This window comes from Dermacentor albipictus, chromosome 6 (genome assembly GCF_038994185.2).
Source record: "Dermacentor albipictus isolate Rhodes 1998 colony chromosome 6, USDA_Dalb.pri_finalv2, whole genome shotgun sequence".
NCBI classification, from domain to species: Eukaryota; Metazoa; Arthropoda; class Arachnida; order Ixodida; family Ixodidae; genus Dermacentor; species Dermacentor albipictus.
In genome coordinates, this window is record NC_091826.1 from 31,816,886 (window position 1) to 31,830,698 (window position 13,813).

At 43.9% G+C, this 13,813-nt stretch overlaps 1 non-coding gene across 1 annotated transcript; it reads left to right on the top strand.

Annotated features, from left to right (window-relative positions):
• Positions 1-599: 599 nt before the first annotated feature.
• Positions 600-672, top strand: TRNAW-CCA (transfer RNA tryptophan (anticodon CCA)). Its single transcript has one exon. It is a non-coding gene; the product is annotated as a tRNA-Trp (tRNA).
• Positions 673-13,813: the final 13,141 nt, after the last annotated feature.

Sequence of the window (13,813 nt, forward strand, 5' to 3'; positions counted from 1 at the left end):
GCGAGCACTTGTTTCAAGTATTTATGGATCCCGGCTTTTGATCAAAATAATCAAGGAATGCGCAATGCGCTGCCTCTCTTTCGTTTCTTAAATTCGTCAATCCGTCCTTTCGGGCTAAGCATTATTGCCTCGTTTGCCGAAGGAGCCATTTAGTAAAATTTAATATTAGATGCGTAACCGCAGCTCTTTTGTGGTGCTCTGTGAGTTTACCAAATTTACCACAAAGCTCGCGAGTACGCACTCTTGTTTTCACCATTGCAATAAAACTACAACATTATGAATTTAGAAACAAAGGAAATGTGGAACCCGTCTTTCCGATGCGCATCGACGCAGTGACTTGGATTAGGAAGGAATGCGCTGGCTGCGCATGTGATTTCACAAATAAAAAAATGAAGGAAAATCTAGTAACGCAGCATAAATTGTCAGAACGCCTTGTGAGTGGGGCCTTGGCAAGGATGCCGCATATCTTGTGTATATATATATATATATATATATATATATATATATATATATATATATATATATATATATATATGGCTAACACTCCCAGGGTTCTACTAGTACACATAAATACCCAAGAAAGTGGATGAGGAAACGCCGCCGCGGTAGCTCAATTGGTAGAGCATCGCACGCCACATGCGAAGGTTGTGGGTTCGGTTCCCACCTGCGGCAAGTTGTTTTTTCATCCACTTTAATTTGTAATAATTTATCATTACTTGATTTCATTTATTAAGCACATGTAATTTCCCCTATGTTGTACTTGGTGTCAGTGTTTGTTGGCTTCTCATTATATGACTAATAATTATCGGGTCCCTCGGTTAACCCCCTTTCTTCTCATATATATATATATATATATATATATATATATATATATATATATATATATATATATATATATTGGAGGGACTTTTACTTGGAATTGTCACTGATCTCGATAATATTTCTTCCGTTATTTTTCGGTTTTTTTTTCTGCTTGCCCTGCTGCTCCAGGGCTCCATCATACTGTGTAATTTTCAGCATAAGTTGCACATGCGGGTGCATATATGTGTACGCAGGATATTTTATACGATTGATTATTTGTTTTTTCTTCGTCACCGGAGAGAAGATCACGACAATGCAACGTATTATTGTTAAATTTGTCAACGCTGTTGATATCGGGGTCTCGGCTTGGATCCCGGCCTCTGCAGCCGGATGTCGCTAAGTGCAAAACGTAAGAACGCTCGTGAACATACACTTCTGTTGCACGTTGAAACACCCAGGTGATGAAGAATACTCTCTAAACCACGAATTCGGCGCGCCCCATAAAGATAGTGTAGGTTTGGCATGTAAACTCCCAGAATATACATTTTTAGCAGACACCCACGCAACTACCGAGAAGAAAAAATGTCCGAGCACACCTGATCAGTTCTAACGAGTTGTTAATTTGAGGTCATTTATGTGCTGTTGGGCGGCGCTGCCCAGTCTTTCGAGTTTTGCGCTGCAAGTAGTGTCCCCCGGCGGGATGTGCTGTCCGAGCTAGCACGCAGCAGAAGCCTGAAGCACCAACGCCGCATGTCGCCGTTCAAGCGATGCACTTGCTCCACACGCAACGTCATCATGTGTCCCTTTTCCCTCGCTCTGCCACAGCTTCCTACATCGCATAAGGCCGGTGCACTTCGACCTATGACGTCATGCAGTCTTCCCCGGCTGCCATAGAATCTAATGGAGATCATCGGTAGTAAGCTGCTGTAATTTTGACATAATTGCTTTTCGAACACCGAGCTTGACAGTCGAAGTTTTGGCCCAATTGGCATAGCGTTATTAAGTAGTGTGCACGGGCCTACTGTATAGCAGGTGTTGGCTCTGATTCGTCGAGGAGCGCTCGCGCCAAGCTGTTCCCTCACGCAACACCTGGAGAGCTATCGCGGCAGCGGGCGTTGCCTTTGTCCACTCTGATTGGTTGAAGCCTGCTTGTGACGTGGTGTCGATGCCGCTAGTAACTATGTAGAGGCACAGCACGTGACGTAGTGTCGCAGCCAATGGGAATACAACGTGTAGGCGCCGCTTCGCTCCTGCAGACGACAGACACCGGCTATTTAACACAGTGGGCCGTTCGTGGCTTTTGTGTCGTGATTACTACTTTTGCCTCGAAGCGAAGCACTGACAGCGACAGCTAGTGTAAGCGTTCCGTTTCTCTTGGTGTCCTGATATTGCAACGATGTGACGTGGTGCGATGCAACACAAGAGCGACTCTTGCCATGCAGAAGAGACAGAGCCCTGGAATTCACAAGGCATCTCACAATGCTCACGTATATGGTGCGTTGACTCAACGGTGACGACACTTGGGCTACTGGCAGGTGCATGTGTCTGCCTCATCCTCTGTTCCCTTTCTTTTTCCACTGCCTCCTATTTCTAAACACTTATTTGTGTAGCGCTTCCGAACTAATTTAAAACGGCAACGCCCCTATTTTAGCCTCTAACTCTACACGTCTTCGAAAGAGGAAAATTAATAAAAAACGTCAGTACGGTCGCCGTTTGACATGCCACATTTTGTAAGCGTTCTAGAAATTCAGGTGACCGACACTGCAAAATGTGAGGCGTCATTTGGCGGCTGAAGTATTATACATTAAATGAAATTAAGTAAGCGCTCTCCTGCACAACATAAACACTGCTTGCAACAAAATATAACCTTGGTTATTGTTAGGAATATTTACCTTTCTAAAGTGATCATACAATACTACAAGTGAGTGAACACTCATTATAGGACTTAGTAAAAGTAGAGCTCATTTCTATTTAAAGAAATACCGTCCTTTAAACATTAGCAAACTATAAGTAGGCCGCCATTCATGCCTTAGGGAATGTATTGAATATGTTTCAGAGGTTTAGTAACGAACATAACCATCGAGCTTGATTTATAACTTAATGTTGTAAGGCATCGTGAGCTCGCTTCGAAATGAACTTTTCCTTGTGTTGTCGTGAGACGTTTTTCTCCTGACTTTACTTCTTTCTTAATTAGTTTAGGTTAAGGTAATGGTTACGTATAGAATACTTCTCCGTTTACGCGCGTACTTCGATGTACGGTTGTACTTTCATAAAATTGATTTTCTGAAAAAATAAGCTTCGTGAGGGGCATGGCCTTTTTACACACCGTTAAAACCAGACCTATGGTAAAGTTTCTTTGCACATTTAGTCGTATAAGCGTCTTTGCAGCAAAACCAAGGAAGATACAATATAACCAGTGCATCACTGAATACAGAGCACATGCTCTCGAAAATGTGCAGTTTCAGAAGGGACTTGCCAATGGCACTGCTTTGGAGCCAGTTCTTCAATGATGTGGAGTGCAGACTAGCTCACAGATCCGCCGTAATGACTCCGGGAAAGCTTGAGGATTTCCGTCAAGTGGTGCATCAACGATTTTGGCGAGTCGCTGAAGAACAATAGCTAATAGAGGATTTCAACCACACTTTGCGACTTTTAGCGTAGGAACATATTATTTTAACCGATACACATGTAATTGAGTTTCCGTTTGAAATATATCCGCCTTTGCTTTGACAGTTACAATGTAGTAGCGCACATACCACAAGAAGGACAACGTGCCCTCGAAGATACGCTGAAAATGATTTGTTCAAGGTTTCTCCCGACGGGTGGAGGATCGACAGCATCAGCAAGATCTCGCGTAGCGACATATCTCCGTGAAGGATGTTGTAACTGTATGCGGGTGCGACATGTTGGCACGACATGGCACGCTTGACAACTCCTGCTGCACAGAAGGAGAGGCACCCTGCAAGCTACGACCGTCATGAGCGCCGGCAGTGGCGTAGCAGGCGTCGCACCAGGATTTGGAAAGCTTACCAGGAATTGGAATTCGACTTGGCCAGTATAGTAAGCTACATAGCAACAGAGAACCTAAAACGAAAAGTGAGAATGGCTGTGGCAGTCTCCTAGCTGGAGGCACTGGTAAAGGAACTGGCTATGAATAACTAACAAAGAAAAGTGAAGTCAAGGGAGAAACATTTCATAACTCAAGAAGAAGCTCTTTTCTAAGAGAGCTCGGGATGCCATATAACACGCAGTTATAAATCCTGATGTACCAAGAAAGAAGAAGCGTGCACTTGCTGTGCGAGAAAGTTGGGCTAGGCACCGTAGTCATCCTTCCTCCTCGCCCAAATCTGTCGCAGCGCGGTAAGGTAGACAGCTGTCTGAATTTTCCATCGAGAGCTCAATCTTTCACAAACTCGCCAAGGTTACCGAAAAATAATAGAAATTTGACAAAAAACGCTGGAGCGAGAAGGTGTTAAACGGAGGCGTTCTTGTACGCGCCATATGCTGCTTGCTGCCACATGCTGGCAAATGATTTCTCCAACTTGTTGCGTACTGGTGTTCAGGAATTTGATGTTGAAGAAGTGATTCTGACTATATCGACGATTTTCTACCTTGAGTTTGGAGTCTTGTTACGTGGCAGGTATATAAGCTAGCACATGTATGCAATCTCTTACACACAGTAGAGGCACAGGATACTTTCCATTTTATGCGTTTAGACTGAATTGTGGCGTTGTTCTTCTTTAAATTATATATCTATAGCATTTTTTTTCGTCTTGCCTTTTATTGCATTTTATGAACTGTAAGCAAGGCTATGTAAGCATAAGGAACAAGGAATTTCATCACATCGGGTGTAAATGTTCACTATTTTTGCGCCACAAGGAACACTTGTCGATGGTCACTGCGAGCCGATCAAGATAGTCAAGTTGGTTTCGTGCATAGAAATATAAGGCTCGATAATAAAATGTGCATCGCACTTATGGTTTGACGTGCCACTCTTCAAATTTGCAGACGCGAACGACATTAATAAACCTTTACGGAATGCTTATAGGTAGATGATAGACATCTCTTACTGAGAAGAGATCCACGATATCCTTCTTCAAGTTGTACGTTTACATGGTCGTTGAAGGCTTGAATTACGTTTCGTTGTTCGCGTAAGAGCTAAGATCACTATGGCGGGCTTTGTGCCGTGTGACACGCCCCTTGTCACAGTTGTGGAAACACGAACAAGTTTCGACATTAAAGGTTTGTGAACGAGACTGTATGACAGCTATCGGCCACGGTTTTATATTTGTTGAGTATTCAATACGGATAAAAAAAGCAGCTGCTTGACCTCGTAAGAATGAGGTGCGTGTCACAGACACAATCCTATTATCTTGAACGTACCCTTCAATGGTCTTATGTAGCACAATAGGATCGTAACAATGAGCCCAAACACTGACACTGCTAATAAGCTCGCCAATGTTTCGATAAGCTCTTCATGTCAAGCACTCTATTTTACATCTTGTTTCGCTTGTGGTCGAATGTGCTTCACCTGCGTCACCATCGACCGGCGTGCGAATGCTTTCACTATTAGAAAAAAAGCAATGACAAATAAACACATTCTCGTTTGTGTTGCCAGCATTGTACAGCTGCGAACGCATTGTTTTTATTCCTGATGAAGCACTGGTAGGTTAGTGTTAGTTCGACGGCTGACTCGCTTGAGGTCCCGAGTCCAGTCGCAGTGGCCGGACATTCGTGATGACAGCATTCCTAAGGGCCTGACCGCTGATTCAGTATAACTTTTTTGCTTGCTTATGTTATTGAGTTCACTTTGACACACTCCGTCATAGCTCGACGTTAATCCAATGTGCTCGTCATTAGCATTGCGAAAGGCTCTGGGAAACTTCTTTTTTTTTCACACTATTTCATTCGCAGCGTCTCTGCCTCAGAACATCTGCTTGATTACTTTCGTCAAGTTTGACGTATTGTATTTCAATCATTTGCTGCTTGCTGGTTACGACACCATCAGCAGTGCCTGCCCTTTACCTAAACACTATCATTTCCACTTGCCTCGAAATGCCAATATTCGCCGCCTTCCTGACGCTGTTCTTTCCGTCACTTTTCATTGAGATCCAGGCATGATCTGGTCGATTTCTTGGATGCGATGCCTGCGACGTTTGGTGTGGTTCAGCCGCTGTATTTTGAACACAATTTTGTTCGCCAACCTCACCTGAACTGCTTGGAAATTGGAATGCACAAGATACGCATGAAAAGTATTAGTGGTTTAAAGATGCCCAATATACATAGTGCATACACTAAGGATGCTCTTAATTAAGAATTCCTGATAAAATAATAAAGGCCATAGCTTATGAACAAAGTTCCAAAGAAAATTGGCACAAATTTCATACAGACTACAAAGCCCATTTATTAGTTCTATGGAGAGTACATAGGCGTGGAATGTACTCATATGAATATACACTTTAACGACAATAATCTATAGACAGTCTATAGTCCAAGGCATGTATAAGATATACAAATGCAGCAACGGCTTTTGTGGATAGACTCTCTTTAGACTGTCTAAACTCAGACCAAATAGTTAAGAAAAAATTACCAGCTATCTTTAGCTAACGCCTAAAAGACGCGAAGGCGAAAGCCTTTTAAGCCTTTTCTAATTCACCTTTATTCACCTTTATCCACCTTAATCTACTTTGATTCATCCTAATCCACCCTAATTCTCCTTAATAAACCCTTATCCACCTTAATCCACCTTAGTCCACTTTAATCTTCTTTCATCTACTTTAATCCACCTTAATACACCTTATTCTAATCACTAATCAATCTTATTAACTTTGATAATCATTAATCATTTCTTATACACGGCTGTACGTGCTTTGGTTCGCTTCTCACCTTCCTTGGGTCACGTGATATGTTCTGTACCTCACAACACGACCTTAACACAGACATTTAACGTTTTCGCCAAAGTTGCTTGGTTATTTAGAAGAAGAAAAAAAAACAATCGCACAGAAAGGAAAAAACTATTTAATATATTCCATATGCAGAAATCTACACTTATAGTGCATATAAGCCTCTAATCACATTACCGTTTGAATGCAGTGAACAAACATCTGAATTTATTTCGCGCTCTGTGATAGTAATATATTGCCGGAAGATTTTTATGCTTAGCATCGAATTAACATGAAAGACTAAGATACCACTTCCATGCTAAACAGAAACCACGACCGGGTAATAATTTTTTTTTTAATTATGGGGTTTTACGTGCCAAAACCACTTTCTGATTATGAGGCACGCCGTAGTGGGGGACTCCGGAAATTTCGACCACCTGGGGTTCTTTAACGTGCACCTAAATCTAAGTAGCGACCGGGTAATGCCTGTAATCTTACTTCTGTGTGAATTACACGATCCCGTCCATTTTACATACATCAACGGCTGAACATGTTGTTTTCTTCGGAACTATGCGTGACGACTGAGCAATGGTAGGGCAGTGAGTTCTAGCGCGCACTAAAAGCAAGTCGCCGTTTTTGTTTGGTTCTTGACCGAACCAACTTGAACTCAGCGATGCTGAGTTCAAGTTGGTTGGGTAAGTGAGTCTTATCTCTTGGTAAGCCAACAATGCTCACAACTTCTTAATAGTCGATTGTGAACGATGTCTCTTCTGTAGCTTGGAACATGTACGCGTTTATAGAAATACACTAATCGGGAGACCTGCTCCAACGACACACTGTTTATGACGGGCAGAGAAAATACGGTGGTCCAAGTAAAAAGACTTGACAACATGGAATGAGGAGAAATTCCACAATGTGATGCACAATAGGGGGAGCGATCAGTCTGTGGCTATGATAAACAGACCAAAAGTGATTCCGGCGTTCCAACTCAGTTTGAACTATCTAGTTTTGGTGCAATTTTGGTTACAACAGAAAGCCTGCTGTTTTTTTATCTCTCTAGTTCTCTCTATTTGCTTTACACTACGTCATCGTACGCCGACAATGGACGAAACGAGAACACAAAATCCTGGTTAGCATTATCTGGCAGAAGTAAAAAGCTCATATTTGTCGCCTGAACGCTACCTAAAGAGTACTTTTGAAAAACAAGGGAAGAAATCTGCCTCTATTGCACCCTCTCAAAGTCCATGCGCAGCGAAGCTGTTGTCGACGTTAGACAAGCACCCACCAACAAAAGCGGCATACGTCACACGTGCACCCACGTTTGCGGAAGTGCGGCACACATCCTCAACATCCTAGGCCCTGCGCCAAGCGCCAGTGCGTTACTGAAGGAATTGAATTTCTGAAAGTACACTGCGTCAGTGAATTCGTGAAGTACGACTTACACACAAGACGCAGACGTCGTAGTTTCAAATGGTATTTCGAACATACGAGAATAACGGCATGGTCACGTGACGATATATCAACTGATGACGTGGTCTGGTGACGTCATCACGTCAAACAAAACGTCACGCGATGAGGTCTTCGACGAGTGATGGTCTCATCCGACGACGTCGTGTGATATCTCTTGGAGCAGGAGCGCACTGTACGCTTTCCGCTCCTTCGCGCTGTCTCCAGGATGGGCCTACATTTTTGTGTGAGCAGCACGCACGCGGACGCAAAAGATCCGCCTTCCAAACATGCGATAATAAACACGAAAGGTCTATTTTAAAAGCATAATCTTGACGTTTTGTGCGCACTTGTAGGGTCTTTGAAGCAGAACCCTCTTCCCGATACAACGCCGGGAGCGTTCCGTTGGGAAAAGATGAAAAGTAGGTAAAATGGTATGCTCGAGCTTTCCGCTTGAAGAGGCATACACGCAAAGACGCGTAAGATTTGAAGGAATGAGATTTAAGAACGGCTTCCAGGTGCAGCATATGCGGAAGCCGTGACAGCAGTAGCAGAAGCAGCAGCAGTAGCGGCTACTGTGCGGAAGAAAACGATTTTGAAGCAATTTCCACGTTGCGAAAATGCTCCAAGCTAAATGTGGGCACGAGCCTCGCTCGGTCTCCTAATAACTGCGCGCGAATTCGAAGGATTTAGAGTTTGCAGCAGCCACTAGGGAGTGGTTTCTGTCTGCCGTGCTCGTCAACTAGCACAGCCATGAATGTCATCTTAAAAGCACATGCGAATCATATACCTTTGTCCAATTCACAACGCCTACTCGCTGTATTCCTGGCCAACATTCATACATTTGAGTTCATCCGCGATCAAGCAGTCTTAGTCTGCCTAAGGTTCTCGATGCGTGCATCTACTGTGGCTACCGTAACGGCCCCGCGTGAACACCCCATCACGACACGCATGCCGCGCATGTTGGGACACACATCAAACACCTTACTCACCTGCTATTGCGCCATCTTGCTTGCCTGTGCATAATGAGGTAATGTAGAAGGCCCGCCAATGTCAATACACGGCACCACACCTGCCTGCCATAAAGTTTAGGCTTGCTACGAGACTGCCGTCGCCTTTGTCATGCGTACACCTAAAAAAGCGCTCCTAAAAATTACTAGCTTCATCAGACAAGTTCGAGTGCCACTAGCATTATTAAAGCAAGCACAGCTTTAATGTCTATACAAAGAGCAGAGCACCCGACCTCATTTCTATACTGACGATCTTGTTTAATCTACTAGTTTGGCGGGCGCCGTTGCCATTCAAGATAAGTTGGTCGGCGACGTCTTTACAGAGCGAACACGTGTATACATAGTTGATGGGCTTGGGGTATATTTAACAGAAAATGTCCTTATATTTCGGTAGTTGTTAGCCTCTTTTTTCAAACGAAGCTTGTACATGCTAGCCTGCACTGGCAATGTAACGATAAAAACACCAATTGCTCCCAGAGCTGCACAAGTGCACGGATTCCAATAAAAAATAAACAAGCACTGGACTCGTTGAACGGAGAATCTTGATGCTCCACAACGCTACTAATTCTCTCCGACAATAAAAGTCCTGTGCCTAGACAGCGTGGACGGAACGGCTGTTTCTCGCGTCCGAACACTTGCGATGGGTCGGCCACGTGTCGTGCGTTTGGCCGAAGAACAGGTGCCGTTTGATGAACTCCGCCGGGACCTAGCTCAAGCAAGGGCTCGTCGTCGCCGAGCCAACCTCGCCGTGAAGGCGTTACGACAACGTAGAGCCGCGGATCTTGTGCTTCGCTTGCACCCGTCTTCACAGTAACGGAAAGACGGTCATTTATTTTTTTGTAATTAACTTTGATTCTCGGGTTTTACGTGAGATTGATCGAATCGAGAAATAGACGGCTTGATAGAGATTTCAACACGTCATGTTGATAAACTGATGCCCTCTGCACTGATCACATGATTCGAAACCTGAGAAAGAAGCTGTAGTGAATATAAAAAAAAAGAAAACCACGCCACCCATACCGTCCTCCGAAATTTTCAAGGTGGAGAAAGCAGGCTAACATTACCGCCAACGTCATAAGTTTTCGAATGCCCTTTTTTTATTTCAGCAAAATTAATTCACCTGCGAAAGGTATGTGAAGATGAAGACGAAGTCCAACTTTTCGAAGAGTAAATCGCTTTATTATGTCTCTCTTTCATGCTCTCGTTCATTTTTTTATTAACAAACGAGAAAAGCAAGTAGGAGGCTTTCTTATTCTTGACTATTTGTCTGCGACACTGAGTCAACGGGAACTATACAATATTTTTCTGAAACCAAAAGCGACTAATGAAAATGTCATCAGCTTTTTCCTCACTCTTCTTTTCAAGCACATTGAAAATGCGAAAAGCTGCAGCTCGGCTTGCTCAAGACAAACTTGAATTGAATTCTGGAGTTTTACGCGCGGAAACCACGATTTGATTGTGAGGCACGCTGTAGTGGGGGACGCCGAATTACTGTTAACCACCAAGGAACCTTTAACGTAGCCACCATTCGCTGGACACAGGCGTTTTTCATTTCGCCCCCATCGAAATGCGGCCGCCACGGCCAGGATTTGATACGGCGACCTTGTGCTTAGCAGCTCAATACCACAGCCGCTAAGCCACCGTGGCGTGTCGGCAAGCTTATATACTCTTGAGTATTTTATATGGAAAAGCCCGAGGCGAAATGATATGGACTGGCAGAGGAAAATTGAAACTCGGGAACAGAAAGAATTTGTCGCATCACTGAGCGGAAGGCCGCATCTGTCGCTGACGTGAGGATGTTACGCTTTCGCGAGCAGCGAGAAACTCCTATTTCGTCGCTTCGCCCCCCCCCCCCCCCACTTTTTTTTGTCCCTTCGCGCTCCTGCAAGACAGCGGAGTATCGTATAGTCGAAAACAACAGTAGCACTTTTTTGTCGTTGTCTTTTCATCTATCAGTGGCACTTCCCCTACAATTTCCTGGCGCTCTAATTTGATGGAGCGCGCGTGTTCTTGTATTCTATCACACGCCAAAATTTTTTTGCTAGGGTGAAATAGTTCGTTACGCAAAAATGAATTCGCCCCTGACCAGGACAAATTTTTCTTTAATTGCGAGGCTTTTCTTTCGAGGAACCAGTATGGGTTTCCATTGTAGTAATTGGTATACGATTGGTTGGATAACTCATTTTGCCTTCAATAAAAAATAAATGTATTAACGCTAAAAGGTGAAGCTATCTGCAGCCCGCATAGTGTACTGTATAGTACACACGTACACAGCAGTCGCATATGTTCGTCCAGCGCTCAGAACCAAGAAACTACGGAAATTCCTCTAGGCTACAGCAGCGTCCGGTTACGTGTTGCGCTCTACGACGATGCCACAATCACGTGTTCCACACGCTCCTACATTTTTGTCGTCTGCACGAAGATGTCGCACACTATTTTAGCTGTTAGCAGTTTTCACATTCCGAATGACGCATACACGGTGTCGAAGCCTATGCGTAACTAGTATCGCTTATACTGCACACAACGTACGAAGACCGCGTAGCGTTGCTGCTGCGTGCGTTTAGATTAATATCCACTTCCTGGTATCTGAACGTCTAAACGGGGAAGGACGTGCAGACAGCTACGTCGTGGGCTTCTTGTGGTTCCTGCGAGACCTTTGAGCACCTTATACTTGTCTGTCCTGCTTTCCTTGCGCATCGCACGTTGCAACTAAGGCACTAAACATAGTTTACTTGACCTGCAGTGTACGACCCTTGATTATTGCTTGCATCCGAGCGGTTGTGCTTCTCGACGCGGCCAGGGTCATCGCAGCCTGTTTACTTTTCCACAAGAAACTGGATTGTCTTACCTTTTGTGAGAAATCTCGTGAGGGAAAAAATTGTTTCCCAATTTTGTTTTCTGCGTTGTTTGCATTCTACTGCGACTAGTGCGACCGGCGTGTTCTTTTCTGTTCCCCCTTGTAGGTTCTGTTCCTACTTGCTCACTCTATGCCTCGCATTAGTTTTGTCTTTGTGGGCTGTAAGCTTGCTGTTTTTTCTTCTTTACTTCCCTTATCCCTATCTTCAACTCCCTTTTCAATCTTCTCTCTCTTCCTTCTTCCCGGCTCGGTGCAGTTTCCAGCCTGCTACGTCGCTATTTCACTCTGTGTGTATGTGCGTTTCCTTATAAAATAATAATGAATACATCATTAATTTGCCATGCCCAGGAACAACCATGAAGCTTGAACACCGGCGCACGCATACATTAAAGAAAAGTGGCAGGAGAATATGAGTCATAAGAACAATCTTGAAAGGTGTGCAAACAAATCGCAAGGTGAATACGAAAGAAAAAGGAGGAGAAGGGCAGCGGAACAATATGTGAAGCTATGACACAACAACGCAAAGTTCGGAAAAGAACATTGTCAGCTGGTTATGACAAATATCAAGATCATGAAAATAAGCTTTATAAAGCGTCTGTGTTCTGTGGACGGTTAAGTGTTGGTGTTGACAGGCAGGGACATGTAAAGGCCTATATTCTCTAGTGATAATGCCAAGAGTACGAAACAGGATACAACTGAGGAGTTCACGGCAGGTGAGGATAACGTGAGGGAGTATGAAGGGAAACAGAAGGTCAGCGCGATTAATTCAGGAGTGGATGTGAGAGCAATGACAATAATCCAACAGCGCAAGGACAAGTTCCAGTGTCCGTGTTAGCAAAACGATGATGATATACGCTTAGCAACCTTTTGTGGACCAAATCTATCGTGTCACTTGCTTACGTGTTAGATGTTGTCAATGTTGACAAATTGTTGTGTACAACTTGGGGAACGGTCTAGGAGAATTGAATTGTATCGACAGTGCAAAGAGCACTGCAGAGCAAAGAGCGCGCAATCTCCGCACTGCAACGCGTTTAGTGTCATCAGAAAGGTGCAAGGTTGTATCAAAACGTACACCGAGATCATGGATCTCACAAAGCTTACACAATGGTAAAGAATCTACAGAATAAGAAAAAGAAAAGCTCGCTGTTTTGCGTGGGAAGGTCATGACTATGGTCTTAGCACCATTCAAGGTGAGGTTATTGTCTTTGCACTATTTAGAAAAAGAAAACAGGTCAGACTGCAGGATGCGATGGTCATCAACAGTATGAATTTCCTTAAACATTTTGATGTCATCGGCATATGGAAGGGAGGAAGAATTATGAATAGCACAAAGAATGCGACTATGAAAAAAAGTTTAAAAAAGGTGTGGTCCTAATGCTGATCCTTTGGGAAAGCCTCTAGCTGCCATGTCAAAAGAAGGCAGTCGGATATTGACGTTAAAATAACATGATCTATCAAGAAGATAACTGCGCAAGAGATTGACAATTGATGAGTCAACACCAAAGTGAGTAAGCTTCATCAAAAGCAGTGAGTGCCTGACTAGATTAAAAGCGTTGCTGAGGCCACAGTAAATGCTCCTCACTTGCCCCCCCCCCCCCCCCCGCCTTTGAAGTGCCCGTGCGGTGATCTGTGTGATGAAACTTGCGATATTTGTGGCAGTGGAGCGACCGGTGAGAAATCCATGTTGATTCGTAATCAATGAGTTTTTCACAGTAAAATACAATATGATGTGAAGAGCAAACTCAAACACCTTGGCACAGAGAAGACAAATCGGGTGGAAATTCGAGACATGGGTTTTACAGCCAGACTTAAATACA